This window comes from Protopterus annectens, chromosome 3.part1 (genome assembly GCF_019279795.1).
Source record: "Protopterus annectens isolate FY-2018-M chromosome 3.part1, PAN1.0, whole genome shotgun sequence".
Taxonomy (NCBI): domain Eukaryota; kingdom Metazoa; phylum Chordata; order Ceratodontiformes; family Protopteridae; genus Protopterus; species Protopterus annectens.
This window is the reverse complement of record NC_056732.1, coordinates 1,690,869,174-1,690,886,472: the sequence shown is the minus strand read 5'-3', so window position 1 is coordinate 1,690,886,472 and position 17,299 is coordinate 1,690,869,174.

The window sequence follows — 17,299 nt, the reverse complement described above, 5'->3', positions numbered from 1 at the left end:
TGTATGGGGAGCAGACCAAACATAACAGGCAAATCTCTGGCCATTTTGCAGATAGTCCTACATTTGACAGTTATGTCATACTCACAACACTGTCAGACTTGAAATCATGCTGAAAATGCATGTACAGACAAACCTTGTTAAACTAGCATTGTTCCAACTGTATAACAATAATACTTACATTCTGTCCCTAAGTCTGAAACCTTCTCCCCCAATTTTTTGGGTTGTCTCCACAAGTCTTGTTGTAAGAGGGATTCCCACCTACCATCTGTGCTGCTGTAGCTCACACATCTCCACGAAGTTCTCCTCACAGGCAAGGAAAAGGGGCAATGCACACATGAAGTACTCAATTATAGGAGCGTGTTGCCATGCCATTGGCTATTGAAATAACAACACAGCTGTCTGCATGCAATTATCACCAATTGGTGCACAGGCCATCACCTGCTCATGACCATTACCTACAAAAGGAAGCTGTGGTCTATACAAAACAGGTGTAAACCTCTACGTAAGTAGACAGAGAGAGAGAGAGAGAAAGAAAGAAAGACCACAAAACAAACTGAAGAAAACCAAAACATGACTATTCAGGACTACTTGGAAAAAAAACACGTATGTGAAACAAGTAAGCATGTAATGGAATGCAGTAGGGGGTATGTAATAATGGGAAATAGAAAGTTAAACAAATATGTCTCAGACTTGCTGTACTGCTATATTGTTGAACAGCACCTATGGCCATAGAATCCAGCTCTGTCTGCAGTGACATAGATCACAGCTTAGGCCCCTGAGTTAGCCCAGGATAGGACAGCTCACATATGATTACTACTGGAGTGTCTGTCAAACAATACTGACTGTGACACTGCTTGGCCAGCTACTGGGATGTTGTCAATATCCATATGTTACTTATGAATCTAACTATGATACATATGCTTGTGTTGCAAATCTAAGAGACCTGAACAGGGTATGTGCATAATAAACTACCGTCGCAGAAGTGTGTGTTGAACTGCATGTGATATACTGAACTCATACCATTCAACTGTACAGTGTCCTGCTGCACAATAACCACATGTGCCTAATATTTGTAGTCATTTACACATAGAGGTGTATTATGTCTGTCAAACCATTGGCAAATCTGTGAACGGTGACATCAGAACATAATAGCATACGTATGAATGTCGGACATCCTCCAGGGTATTTCTGAGAAGGCAAAGCATACTGTGCTACCAACTGACTTAAGTATGTTACAGCAATAGTAATACAGTGTCAAAAGTTTTGGGCCTTTGCCCACCATTTGTGTGCCGTCGTCCAGATGTCCTGCCCTAACAGGTTGAGAGGTATGACTGAGCAGTAAGAGTGTAAATACAGTGTGCCATACTGACATAGAACAGAAATGTATATCAAGTATTACTTGTGCATATTTATGTATAAGTAGATTTAGCTGGAAGACAGAAAACAACAGACATGAGTTGAGAGCAGTCAAGCAAATAAGCTGTACATGTTGTACATGTGTATAATATGAGTGTTAGTGCATCCAACAGACATATATGTCTACAGCTACTGGTTGTTGTATTGCCCTGACACAGAAATGGGTACAACAATAAGCATGAGTGTCCAACTGTGTTATGACCTCGTTTCCATGCCTACTACAAACAACTATAGGAGCACCTCCATAGCTGTATGGTCTCAGCAATACCCGAGTCATAAAATCTGCCTCCACCAAGGTAGGGCAATCCCGTTTGTTGGACAGCAGCAATACACAAACCACATAATAGGTCACTATATTGGCTGTACAGGGCCAAGTAGGTGCAAGCATCAACTTGGAAGCATGTCCACCTTTGTCTGAACAAGCATATAAGGTCACAGGTGAATCACAGTAAGGCTAAATATGAGAAAAAATAGGACACATCCACTCCACCAAGGCCAGTCACAAGGCTATCCTCACATATGTCTTCAGTCTCAGAGGCAACAACCCAACCCACCCTATACTGGTGGTCAATCACACCACATACACACATGTCATAGCTATAGCCAACCCCCTGCAGACAGGTTAAGTGGAAACATCACTCCCCTGTCCCCCCATCAGTATAAGTGGATATGCACAGCACCTGCACCCCTCCCCTCATCATCAGGGAGCAGGTCCATAATGCCTACTGAAAGGCAACAAAATTAGGTCTCCATGGGATCTGATGACATCCATGCCTGCATCTTACATGCACTCAGGTATGTGCTCCCAGCTCCATTACATACTGTAGTCAAACAAAGCCTAAGCACCATCCACACTCGATCCACATGGAAGATTGCCACTGTCATCCCTCTACACAGAAGTGAATAATGAAGTGAGGATTATGCAATTTACTAGCCCTCACTGGGGGGAACATGTCACAAAAGGACCAGGAGTGCAATGCCAGCTGATACTGTTCTGATAGCTGACAGGGGTATGATGTGGTTGTGAGTGGTGGCTACTGCTAGTAAATGTTGATTTGCAGGTTCTGTAAATACCATTGAGAAATGTATGAGGTCCTGTGATGTGTTTCCCTGTTTATGTCTTCCAGGTGCAATGCATCACGCCAGAAATCCTGCTTACACGGAGGCTGAAACTGCAGTAATAACAGACCATACCATCCAGCACTACAGTGTAATGTTCAGCCTTAGCCTACAGCATCTGTGGGAGCAGACTGGGATGACTTTGTCTACAGGATAAACGATGTCAGCCTGCACGCACGAACATATGGGCAGGTCCAGCATCATGTGACTGACCTGATATGCCATGCCCAGTGAAGGGCTGCTGCCGTGGACAGGGACTGGACAGCCACAGGTGGGGGTCCTGCCATGCAGGCCCTATTTACACACACCAAGGAGCTCCTTGTCAACCTTGGGTCACCCACCCCAACATCAGAGTCCAGACACCCACAATGTGGAGGTGGGTGGCACCCAGACAACGGGTGAGGAGCGTGCAGGTAAGGCCCCAGTGGAGATCAATAGACTAGTGTAGCAGCCATACTGACATCTGTAGAGTATCTTAGATGCATATGTCAGGTCAGAATGTAGTTGTGGCTGGGTTTTGTAATGCACAGATGTGCACATCTATGGTGAAGCACAGCAAATTGTGTAGTATTGAAGCTTGTACCGTAAATATGCATAAAAGCTGCATTCATCTTGTACCAATGCCACATGTGAGTCTGCTGACAATACCTCTCTCCCACATCTACACAGATCCCACCAGTCTGGATGTGGGGCAGCAGCCTGAAGCTGGTGAGTATGGAATTGTTTTGTTGTGGTTCACCAATACCCAAGGCATGTTAAGCGCATGCATTTTACCACGCACACAACTGTCACTCCTAGCCATATTAGTTTATGTGCATATTCACTGGTGGACAGTTAACTTTATTGCATCACAGTGGTCACCAGAGGGGCCTATATGCAGGAGATGTAACATTCCCATAGCATACCTCACAACCTGTCAGTGCAAGAAATCTGGATAGAGACTAACAAAATGGGGGGACAAAGGCTCAAAAATAAAGACATATTTGAAATATTACTCTTATACAGTGGATATAAAAAATGTACACACCCCTGTTAAGATGCCAGGTGTTTGTGACATAACAAAATGAGACCACAGTATTTCATTTCACACCCCTTTTCCACCTTTAATGTGACCTATAACCTGAACAATTCACTTGAAAAAAAAACAAATCTGTCAGAGGACCAAATATGAAGGATACAAAACCTACAATAAGCTGGATGCATATGTGTGCACACCTGTCAACTAATACTTTGTGGGAGCAGCTTGTGATTTAATTACAGCATTCAGATTGCTTGGTTACACACCTGCCATGAGGTAAAGAGAGTCTGAGTAACACCAAATAATAGTCTGCTCTTCTAGTAGGATATTCCTCACATTTACTCAGTTGCCTGCTATAGCAAAAGCCATGGTTCGCAGAGAGCTTGCAAAGCATCAAAGGGATCTCAGTGTTGAAAGGTATCAGTCAGGAGTAGGGTACAAAAACATTACCACAGCATTGCATATACCATGAAACACAGTGAAGACAGTCATCAAAAGGTGGAGTAGATAAGGGACAACAGTGACGTTGCAAAGAACTGGACGTCTCCTATAACTGATGAAAAGACATGACAAAAACTGGTCAGGGAGGGTGCCAGGAGATATACAGCAACACTATAGAAGTTGCAGGAATCTCTGGCAAGTACTGGTTATTTACTACATGTGACAAAACCTTCCGTATTCTCCATAAGGCTGGCCTATGGGGTAGATGGAAGCATTTTCCCACACAGAAAAACATCCAGGCCTGGTTACAATTTGCAAAACATTACATTAAGTCTCCCAAGAGCATATGTGAAAATGTGTTATGTTGTAATGAGACCAAGGTTCAACTTTTCAGCCACAGTTCCAAAAGGTATGTCTGGTGCACAAGCAACACTTCACATCACCCAATGGCCATCATCCCTACAGTGAGGCATTGTGGTGGCAGTGTCCTGCTTTTGGTTTGTTGTTCATAAGTGGGAACTGGGGCTTTAGTCAAGGTGGAAGGAATTATGAGCAGTTCCAGTACTACTCACTTTTGGCCCAAAACCATAATGCATCTGCCAGAAAGCTGAAGATGAAGGGGGTTTCACCTTTCCATATGACAATGACCCAAAGCATACATCCAAATCAACCTAGGAATGGCTCCACCAGAACACAATCAAGTTTATGGATTGGCCCAGCCAGAGCCCAGACCAAACTCCAATATAAAATCAGTAGTGTGTCCTGAAGAGGGCTGTGCACATGAAATGCCCTTGCAATGTGACAGAGTTGGAGGGCTTTAGCAAGGAAGAGTGGCCAAATAATGCCAAGTCAAGATGTGCCATGCTAATAGACTCCTTCCCAAGAAGACCACATGCTGCAATTAAATCAAAAGTTGCTTCAACAAAGTATTAGTTTAAGGATGTGCACACTAATGCAAACACCCTATTGTATGTATTTCATTTATTATATTTTACACCTAACACATTTGTTTGTTTACCAATTAGATGGCAGAGGTGATATGTCACATTAAAGGTGGGCAATGTTTTGAAATGAATTATTACAGTCTCATTTTATATATTTCAAGAACCTGGCATGTTAGCAGGGGTGTGTACACTTATCATATTCACTGCAAGCTTAAAATGTTGTAGGTATAACAGGATTTGTTTTAACATGCATTTACTGCAGATTTCGGGGTCTGACACTCAAATGTATGTCATTAATTAGTGACGTCAATCCTCAGATCATCCCAGTAATGTGTCAGACAAACACAGGAGTTATGAGGAACAGAGAGAACATATGAGCCAGACATCGAAACATTCTACAAAGATTTGTACAGTTGTGAGGTATGTTCTGTAGGTGTTGCCACTGTGCTATACAGGTGAACATTAATAATGGGTACATGGGTGCAATGTGTGCTAGGTGAAGGGCCATCACCTACTAACACTACTCACATATCCCAGACGTGTATATTGTTAGTGAGATGGAGTGAAAATGGCTGCACAGCATGATGTTGAGGGCCTGTCCAGAGTGTGTATGTTGTGGTTTGACTGTGTGTCATGCATGTCACCATTTGGGTATTGTGAGGTCTGTGTAATGCCTTTGTGCCACCTCACCTGTATGTGTGTGTGTCTCTGTGTGTGTGTGTGTGTGTGTGTGTGTGTGTGTGTGTGTGTGTGTGTGTGTGTGTGTGTGTGTGTGTGTGTGTATACCAGCCAACCTTATAATGCAGGTATTAATTTACATATGTTGTCTTTCCCTCACAGGTGGTGATGGGGGTCATGCTCTCTCCCACACAGGACCTGACATCAGTGTCTCTGTGGCCTCTGACAATGATGATAGTCATAGTAAGGCACAAGTCAGGTTGTCAGGGGCTGAATCTATGCCATCGGTTGGCATCCTACTGTTGTACAAAACATCCCTGCACACAGTCATGATGCTCAAATATACCCCATCCCCAGTGGCCACAGATAATAGACAGTTGGTGGGTGGTGACATGGAATAGGCTAGTGCAGTGACTATGGCAAATGTGAGTATAGACAATTGTCATAGCCAGAGTGCAGGCGAGGTCCCACACAGGCGGATGGACAGACATGTTCACAGGAGGACTGCTGCCTGTCCAGCCCTTGTCACAAGTGCCACAGTATGTGTCACCAGATACATGTTTTGGGCTGTCATGGAGACACAGGTACTGACCACAATATCAGACAAATACTCAAGGTCTTGGATGCACATCATCCTGGTCTCCATAGTGACCTACATGACCTTGCTGAGGCCACACCTGAGAATACTGAGGTCATGAATAGATGGTGGGGTGAGACTGTAGCACTACTCGACTGTGCAATGTCTGTGCTGGAGCATATGGTGGGAGATGGGTGGGTCAGCACCACGATCAGCTGAGGGTCTACAGGGCCATGCATTTTCACACTCCCATAGTGGCAGTACCACCAGCATTACCAAAGGGGGGGGTGCTGTCCACACCACAATGCAGCAGGCCATGGGCACATGGTCTTCACCGGTCCCGTCAGGGACATGAATCCAGCAGACAGCAGTCACCATTAGGGAATAGTACTGCATCTGGCATTGGGCCTGGTAATGCCAGTGAGACCTATGGCAGGAACAGTTCACATATCCATGGCCGGAGATAATGAACTGTATGTACACCCTGCCATGTATGTTCCACAGCTGTCCAATATACCCCTGTGTAGGGAAGCCACATGGTGTGACTGTGTGCATACAAACACACACACATCACCATCACAACTAGGTCACCTCCAGGCACACACACACCATACCTCTGCATGGCCCATTCATAGAACACCCATCCAAACACACACACATGATGTCAACTGTATGGCCCAGCCTAGGCCTCTGGCAAACCCACACAACACCCTGTGCATATGATGATACCTGTGTCACATCTCTGTCATCCATATCACTCTGATGCATGGACATGCTAATATGATTCTGATGCACAGGGTGAATTAAGTACAGTTTAGCTATGCAATGCTGTGTAAGGTGCTGTCAGCTGGCATTTGTAATGGGTACACTGCAGAGTATGTGCACCTTTTCAGCCATGATGCATAATTGGTGTTAGTAATGCTGTCTGAATGTAGTCTCACATGCTGTATGCTGTTTGTGTTCTAGCTGTCTGTGTGTGAGCAGGATGTGGCCCTGCAGACATTGCGAATGATGGGTATGGCAGAGTGGTAACACATCAACCGTGTCATAGCCGAGGTACAGTTGTAGATGTACACATTTACCAGGTCCGTGTAACAGTTATTGCATAGTCTACAGAGCTTATAGGGTTGAGGGGTATATACAGGTAAGTCTGTGGTGGTTGACATCAGCAGCTTTTGTAAAGTGGACAATGGTAAGTGTAGTGGGTGGAAAACACCTCAAATTGGTAAAACCCACACCCCCAGAGGATATTGTGTTGACCAAACACACAGAGAATACTGTTCACACACACACACACACACACACACACACACACACACACACACACACACACACACACACACACACACGCATACACACACACACAAACACACACAGACACACACAGGATCACAGTTGCCAGTGTTGGGTTTGGAATCCCTACCTATCTAGTTAGTGGTAGTACAGTGTTATGTGGTTATCACAGGTGTCATGGAACTAATAGTGTGATGACTGTTCCAAGATACCTGTAAAGTGAATAACATCACATGCCCTTGCGAGGTATGGCAATGGGGGGTGTACTGGTTGGGAAAGGACTCATAATACTGTCAACTATGAGTCTACACACTCACAAACACTGCTATACACACCAATGCACAAAACACCTTTGCCAGTACTGACATTAACAGCCCTGTCTATCATATTATTCATTCCATACTGTTACATAGCTGTTGCATGCAGCATGGGGCTTATAGGGCTGAAGAGTGTCTACAGATACCGGTACAGTAGATGTGAACAGCGGGCTTCATAAAGTGGACTTTGGGACATGTACTGGGGGTACCATGTTCTAAAATTGTAAACCACGGCCACCCAGTTGTTATAGTTCTCACTCAAACACACAGAATACTGTTCTAACACACACAGACACAGACACATTTGCCAGAACTGAGATTAGAACCCCTATTTATCGAGCTATTGTTACTACAGTGTTATGCATTTATCGCATGCTCCATGAAGCTTACAGGTTGAAAAGTGTTCCAAGGTAATTCTAAGGTGATCAACATCACCAGGCCTTGTAAGGTATGGCAATGGGAGATGTACTGGGTGAGAATGGACTAAAATAATTTAACCTACAGTTATATACACAAACACAAATACACTCATACACAAATTTTCCAGGACAAAGATTAGCTGCCCTGCCTATCTTGATAGTCAGTCTATACTGTTACATATTTCCTGCATGCAGCACAAGGCTTATTGGGCTGAAGGGTGTCAACAGATACCTTTAGAGTTGATGAAGACAATGGGTATTGTAAAGTGGACCTTGGGATGTGTACCAGGAGTATCATGGTCTAAAATGTAAAACCCACCCCCCAATAGATATAGTTCTCACACAAACACATACACAGGATACAGTTCTCACACACACACACACACACACACACACACACACACACACACACACACACACACACACACACACACACACACACACACACACACATATTTGTCAGGACTGAGATTAGAATCCCTACCTATCTAGTTATTGCTACTACAGTGTTATGTTATGTGTTATTGCATGCACCACAGAGTTTATAAGGTAAAGAGTGCCCCGCGGTTCTTCTAAGGGGAACAACATCACCAGCCCTTGTAAAGAATGTCAATGGGCAGTGTACTGGAAGAGTAAGGCCTCAAATGTTGTATCCTACAAACGTACACACTTAAAAACACTTATACACACATAATCACATTTTCCAGGACTCAGATTAGAACCCATACCTATCTAGTTATTGGTGCTATAGTGTTATGCAGGTACCGCACACACCATGGGGTTTGTAGGGTGAAGAGTGTCCCAAGGTACCTGTAAAGTGAATAACATCACCAGCCCTTGTAATGTATGACAACGGGAGGTGTACTGGGTGAGAAGGACCTCAAACTACTTTCACCTACATGTTTACCCACTCACAAACACTTTTATACACACTAATGCACACACACATGTATGCCAGTACTGAGATCCATAGGTTCATAGGTTCATAGGTGTGTACTAGGCGAATGGCCATGGAGCCTTTACAAGCCTAGCCCATAGGATTACCCTTGCATCATGCCACCTGACGTTACTGCCCAGTGTGCCTATCGAGTATAGCAACTGGAGTGATCCCCGGGGTGAGATTTCTATTCCCCATCCACTCATCCAGATTTTTCTTGCAGAGGGCCAGTGAGGTGCTCTGCTTGACATGTATATGAAGTCTATTCCATAGCGTGGCCAGTCTCTGGGTTATGAACTTGTCCCTCCAGCATGTTCTGTTAATTGTGGAAATGTGGTTGAGGTCTCTGGGGCATGTGTTGTGGATGTATTGGGTTTCTTTATATGTAGCATGCCTAACAGAGCTGAGTCAGTTATGGCTTTGTAAGTCAAGCAGAGATCGCCTCTAAGTAGCCAATATGAGACAGAGGATAGTTGGAGTTATTAGAGTCCATATAGGACAAGTGTTTAAGGCCTAGGATCCTCTTTGTGAGGTACTTTTGCAGCCTATCCAGTTGTTGCAAGTGTCTAGTGAGGTACATGCCAAATGGGCCATTGTACTCAATGACTGGCCTAATGAGGGATGAGTAGAGGGAGATAATGACCTATTTTTCCTGGATGCAACACCCTTAGTAATGAGATGTGCCACACAGAAGGACTTTCTGACCACAGTGGCACTGTGGTGGTCAACAGAGAGGTTGCTGTCAACTTGTGTTCCCAGTTCTCTTATAATGACTTCTGTGTTCAGTGGACTACCATCAATGTGGTGAGTCATAGGAACCAAGTTGTCGCAAAGGGGATGGTGACACATTTTCAGGCATTGAGCTTAAGTCCAGGGTTCTAACAATAGTCATAGTTCTCAGTGAGGCTTTTCTGCAGGATGTCAGCATCACTTGGGGAGGTAATAATAGCACCCACCTTGCAGTCATCTGCAAACATTGTCAGCCAAAGTCCCTTTGTGTTGGCCTGGGCTTCAGAGGCATAGATATCAAGCATGAAGGGACCCAGGACATGGAGTCCACTGCTTTCACACTGTGGGTTCTATCTGAAGCCTCACCTATCTTGTTATTTATTCCATACTGTTACATAGTTATTTCATGTGGCACAGAGCTTATAGGGCTGCAGAGTATCTACAGCTACCTCTACAGTGGATGACAACAGTGGGCAATGTAAAGTGGATATTGGGATGTGTACTGGGTGGACCATAACAAAAAATTGCAAAACCCACCACAACACACACACACACACACACACACACACACACACACACACACACACACACACACACACACACACACACACTTATAGGGTGAAGGGTGTCCCAAGGTACATCTAAGGTGATGAAAATCACCAACCCTTGTAAAGTATGCAATGGGAGATGTACTGAGAGAGAAAGGCCACAAAATCCTTTAACCAATACATAGTTACAAACATGAATACCCTTATACACATATTTGCCAGGACTGAGATTAGAACCCCTACCTAACTAGTTATTTGTACTATAGTATTATGCAGTTATCACACATGCCACAGAGTTTATAGGGCTGAGGGTTGCCCAAAGGTACTTTTAAGGTGACTGACATCAGCAGGACTGCTAAAGCAGGGCAATGAGAAGTGTACTGGGTGTGAATCAGCTCAAAATCTTTAACCTACAAGCACACACACACACACACACACACACACACACACACACACACACACACACACACACACACACACACACACACACACTTTTACATTTCCAGGACTGAGATTAGAACCCCTACCTTACTAGTTATTTGTAGTATAGTGTTAAACAGTTATTGCACATGCCACAGAGCTTATAGGGCTGAGAGCTTCCCAAAGGTACTTCTAAGGTGACTGACATCAGTAAGACTGCTAAAGTAGGACAATGGGAAGTGTACTGGGTGTGAATTGGCTCAAAATCTTTAACCTACAAACACACACACACACATACACACACACACACACACACACACACACACACACACACACACACACACACACACACACACACACACACACACACTTTTACATTTGCCAGGACTGAGAATAGAACCCCTACCTAACTACTTATTTGTACTAAGTGTTATGCAGTTATCACACGCACCACAGAGCTTAAAGGGCTGAAGGCTTCCCAAAGGTGCTTCTATGGTGAATGAGATCAGCAGATCTTGTGAAGTAGGGCAGTGGGAAGTGTACTGGGTGGTAAAGGACTAAAACACTTGTTCTACACATACCCCCACCCCCACACACACTGTGATTAGAACCTCTACTTATCTAGTTATTTGTATTATAGCATTATGCAGTTATCACACACGCTATAGAGCTTACAGGACTAAAGCCCCTCCAAAGGTACTTCTAAGGTGAATGACATCAGCAGATCATGTAAAGTAGGGCAATGGGACGTGTACTGGGTGGGTAAGGCATCATAATGCTTAGATCTACAGACACACACACACACACACACACACACACACACACACACACACACAAAGGTCGGTGATGTTTTATTACAACCCCTACCTCAGTACCATCAGACAATGAATCTCATCTTCATACTGGCACGTGCCAATGGTTATAACTGGTATGCAACTGTCTGCAGCAGGACATCACTCTCTGCCATTTAGGGTATCCCTGTGTATGACTCACTCTCTGTGTGTGTCTCCCTGTGTGTCTCATTCTATCACTGTCTGTCTCTCTCTTCCCCATGTCTATGTGTGTGTATGCTTGACATTTTGTAATATGTTGCCAATATATATATATATATATGGGTATGTATCACATGCAACAGATGCAGATATACCACATATGCTTTGTTTAGCAGATATTTTCTGACTTATGTAATGTTTGACACTGTAATGTATTGTGTCATTAGCTACTGACAGATATCATCAGATAATCAGAGTTATTTACCAGAAAAATACAAGATGGATGATGCACAGACTAATATTATGAGGCAAAGGCTAGACATTCTTGCACAATCCAGACAGTTGGGAGGTGTGGCTACAGCCGATTGACTGATGAAGCTGTGTAAAAGGTCCAGCACCTTGGTGATATACTGGCCTGGGATCTAATGGTTGTGTGGTATTCTTCTTACCTGAAAGCTCTTATCCTGGTGTGGTCATACCTCTCAACTGTACAGATTCTCACAGATTATCCTGAGTCATGTCTCATATATCTGGTGGTTTCTCTTAACACTGTGGTTTTCTATCAAGTTTATTGCAAACCACTCAGGGTTGCAGTCAGGAAATAATGACCAAACATTAGAGTTTCAGACTTCACACCCTTCATGACATCCATGCTACTACTCACCCCGTCTGTTATTCTATCACCTTTCTAACATTGTGAGAGCATTATTTCAAAAGTGTCCCTATAGTTGGGCCTTTATCCCACCATTATGTATAGCTTTGTCCAGACATCTTGTTCTATGAAATTGAGAGGTATGCTACTAGCATTTAGTGGCATGGCTTTTTATTTGCATTTTGTTGACTGTGTTATGTTGGTAGTATGGACCTTGTGGCATTCCCTACAACGGCACTATGGGTGAGACATGTGCCTTTGCCAGAGGCCTGTAGGCCATGTGAGACCTCAGCAGGTCATCTGTAGAAAATCAGTGCGTTCTGTCACTCATATGTTCCCAGGCTGCCAGGCAGTGGATCCCCCTGGGGTGAGAATGGTAAGTGAGTCAGGAGTTACTGACAATCACTTTCTGTTCGTATTGATCCATCAGCCTGGGTGACAGCAGGATGCTGCTTACGGTTAGGGACATACCTGCATGGGACACATATTCAGCTCGCTGCATCATGTCTGTCTTTCTATAGTCCATGAGGTACTTCTGACATCATTCACATCACCATGAACCAGGCTAGTGTGATACCTGTGCCTGTTGTGGAGTGAATTGAGTGCATGTGTGATATGGCAGATTATGGCACCTGACAAGCAAGTAATCGTGACTTTTTCCTTATCCTGCCTGGTGTGTGGCACATCTGTGTGTCTCACAGTGGAGTCTTCTTTGAGTAATATGCTGTGTGTGGTAAGGCCTTAGTGCTTGCAGGACCCTGGTGTGTGGAGTATGCGTGGCCTGTGGTGTGTAGGTTTGGGAAGTTCGCATGTGTTTTCACCTCTGAGATGTCCTTTACTTGGGATTTGAATTGTTGTGGACCTCCACATAGGTGGGTGTGTGCTGTGTATCTGCAGGTGATGCTTGCTGACTCCATACACTGCAGGGCATCTATGTTACTGCAAAATGTGCACTGGTATGCACATTCTCCATATGTATGGCCAGTGGGTTCCCCTCCCCCTTCTGTGTGTCTCTTTATCTTTCTGTAGTCCGATCATAGGCTTTGCCCACAGTGGCTGCTGTTATGTATTTGTAATTCTGGTGTGGGCATGGTAAATGCCATAACATCATACACAAGGTTACAGACTACACACCTCTGAGCATACCTATTTTGCACGTTGTCCATCATTGCACCACTACATCTGCTGGGGTCCTCAGACAGTTTGTGTTACTATGGTATTATATGGCTACATGTTGGCCTAGCTGTCAAACTGTCACTGACTCTGACATCTAGACAGGCCCACATATGACAGTCAGACAAAGGTCCACACATGGGGACAGGGTGTTGATACTGTTCTGCCATACACAGACAGTTGGGGGACCAATTTGTTACTTGCTTGCTTTCTGTTATGGGTGTGACATCTGCTTCTCCACTGTCTGCCACTGATGTTTTGACTTGACCTTTTCTTGTTTTGCAAATACTTTGCAGGTGAATGCAATGTTAGGACAAGCTGAACAGATATACAACGCATGCTTGTGCTCTTTCTGTGACAACCTGCCATTCCAGGGGTATGGCTGTTGGCCACTGACATTTTGTCAGTGCTGACACAGTAAGGTGGCAGCCTTTTATGACCTGCCAGCACACTGACCTTCAGGTACCTGTGCTACTAGGCAACATTCCTCCCTACGTATGAGAGCCAGACATCTGGACAAAGCCATACATAACTGGGTGACAAAGTATAGGGACCAACTACTGGCCTTACAAACCTAGAAGGGTGAGTTGCCAACTGGCTCATGGACAGAACCCACATGGTAAGAGTTGCGGGTACTAGGACTGACTCTAAACCGGTTACAAGTGGCATTCACCAGGGCTCAGTCCTAGGACCCCTCCTGTTTGACATATACTTCTCAGAGGTACAGGGTAGCACAGGAAGACTATGGCTGAACAAGTTAGGGGCTATAACTGACTCTCCAGCTGATACCGACATCCTTCAAAAGGGTTTCACTGAGACAGATACCTAGTGTCAAAACCATGGCCTCAAGCTAAATGCCAAAAAGTCCATAGTCATCCCCTTTAGAAAAAACATAGTACCCACAAACTACTACATAGATGGTAGGCCCCTAAATACAGAAGACGTAATAAGGGATCTGGGGACCCAAGTAGATAGTAACCTTTACTTTGACAATCACATTGCCAAAATGGTTAGAAAATCCTTCTATGTGGCCCACCTAATCACAAAAGGGTTTGCATCCAGATCAAAAGAGGTCATTGTGCCCCTCTACACATCACTCATCAGACCCATCATAGAGTACAATGCCCCATTTGGGATGTACCTTACAAGACACCTGCAACAGCTGGAAAGACCACAGAAATACCTCACCAAGAGGATCACTGGCCTCAAACAGATGCCCTATGCAGCTCGACTGAAGAAACTCCAGCTGTACTCAGTTGCGTACTGCCTACTCAGAGGTGATCTCTGCCTGACATACAAAGCCATGTCCAACCCAGAATTGATGGACATGCTCCACCTAACGAAAACCATATACCCTTGAGCCCACTTCAATGGCTCTGCTGGACAGAGACACAGGGAACTAATCTAAGGGGGAGGCATAAGCCAACACATTCCGTCTAGGCTTATAAATGCCTTCGGGCAGATAACCTAGTACCTACCTACCTATAACTGATTTCACATTTACATGCATTTTCTATAGGGTATGATGTCTGAGACACTACAATCCGTCATTATTTTCTGACTTTAGACTTTCGTGGTTTGCCACTGATTTGCCACACAACCACTATTTCATGATAAAGAAATCACAAATATGATGCAAACCGCTGCTCATTCTGCAAAAGGTCTGTACAGTTGGGAGGTATAGTAGGCACTGTGTAGGTTACTCCAACCTGTGTACTGTTCATATGTGTGGCCCCCTGTGCATGACCTGTCCAGCTTACCGGCAGTAATGGATATTGACATCGGGACAGTGTGTGTACAACTCCCACTGTAGGTGCAGCTGACATGGAAAATAGTTGTCACTGCAATTCTGAGAACATGGCCCTGTCTACCACAGTACTGTACGTAGGCCACTAAGACACAACAGCCAGGAGTAAGTGCTGGCCACATCCTGACAGTATTTCCCACATATATACATAGATCATTGACCCCTGCATATTGTGGGCATGCAACAAGTTATCCTGTTGATTGGGACAGCCCTGGAAATGTGTGCTCTGCTGCTATTACCCTACAAACTTACATGTTACTGCCCTTTTATGGGAATATGGGTGAGGGAGGGCACAGCTGTCAATGGTACACAGTTGCACAGACTGTGCTGATATTGGCTTTCCATTTTGGTTCCATTTAGCATAGTATTGTGCCCTGTCTGGGAGAATAGAGGCATATCACTAGAGACCACAGGTTAGAGTGTAATGACCTACAGTTGAGTTTCAGACTTCTTACTCTTCAGAGTCTTACTGCAACTGCAAGGCCTGTTGTGATATCACTTTGCAAGTCCGTAGGGGGGTATTCCATCATTGTTGCCATTTGTGTGCCTTTGCCAGACATTCCTTTATAGTTTTCTATGGCTGACGTGCTGGGTGAGTCTGAGGGGTGAGTATGGGATCCTCACATTGACATCCATGCATGTGACATATGACTCCCCCTTAGTTGGCCACCTGCATATACTGCAGTGGAATCTGTCACCTTGCATAATACTGCATAGTGTGAGGAAGCCAGTATTGGCCAGATATTTCCTGGTGTCCTACATAGCTGTCAGTTGTCTGCTGCTACCCCAGTAGCCCATCCCATTCCCATGCATGCATGCAGCGATACCATAGATATGCTACCAGAACATACTACTCCATTGATTTATTGTTTAGAAGACTGACTTACCTTGTGCCTGCAGCAGTTGTGGGGACAGTAGATGAGAGCTGACTCTGTCAGATGCACGCAGTACACTGCCTATACATGGTAAGCTACAGGTAGTGTGATGTGTGTGGTATCCATTTTACTGTGTGTGTCAGTCAGAGAGAGAAGTGTTAGTCCCTGGGTCTGTGCAGTGTCAGTGTGTGTGCTATGCGTTGCCTTTTTGCCAAGGCCTGGGCATACTGGGCACACCTCTGTCTGCCTATAGGAGCAGGCTCAGGGGCTTCCTCCTCCGAGTCCCTCAGTGCCTGTGGGGACCTTGGCAGTGGTGGGGGGCTGTGTGGCCCTTCCCCATGCTCTTTCTGTTGCAGCTGTTTCCGCAGGATCATACTGTGTAACATGGCACATACTATGAATGTGTGTACACATGTGGCTGGAGAATACTGCAAGGCACCACCAAATATGTCAAGGCAGTGGAACCAAGACTTGAGCATCCCAAAAACACGCTCTGTAATGATGCTGGTCTGTGCATGTGCCTCATTTTGGCATTCTTGAGTGGGTGTGTGTGCATTTCTCATGGATGTCATCATCATACCTCTCAACCTGGAAACATCAATAATCTGGACAAGGCACATGAAAAATAGGTACAAATCTGTACGCTGATTAACAACTAATTTGCATACATAATTATGTAACCCCACCCACTCCAATGGAATTGTGGGATACCAACCTTCGAACGCAAACTGAAGAACAGACAACCAAAACATGGCACCAGAGTCCCCCTGTAGCCATTCCAATGTCCCGTTATTTCGCCTCATTTACCATAAACACTAATGTATGCATACTGCTTTACTTCTACAGTGATTTGGATTTTACAACAATGCAGAAGCAGAAACACTAAAAGACATCATCTGGTAAACAAAGCAATACTGTCTCACAATAAGAATAGGCTTGACATT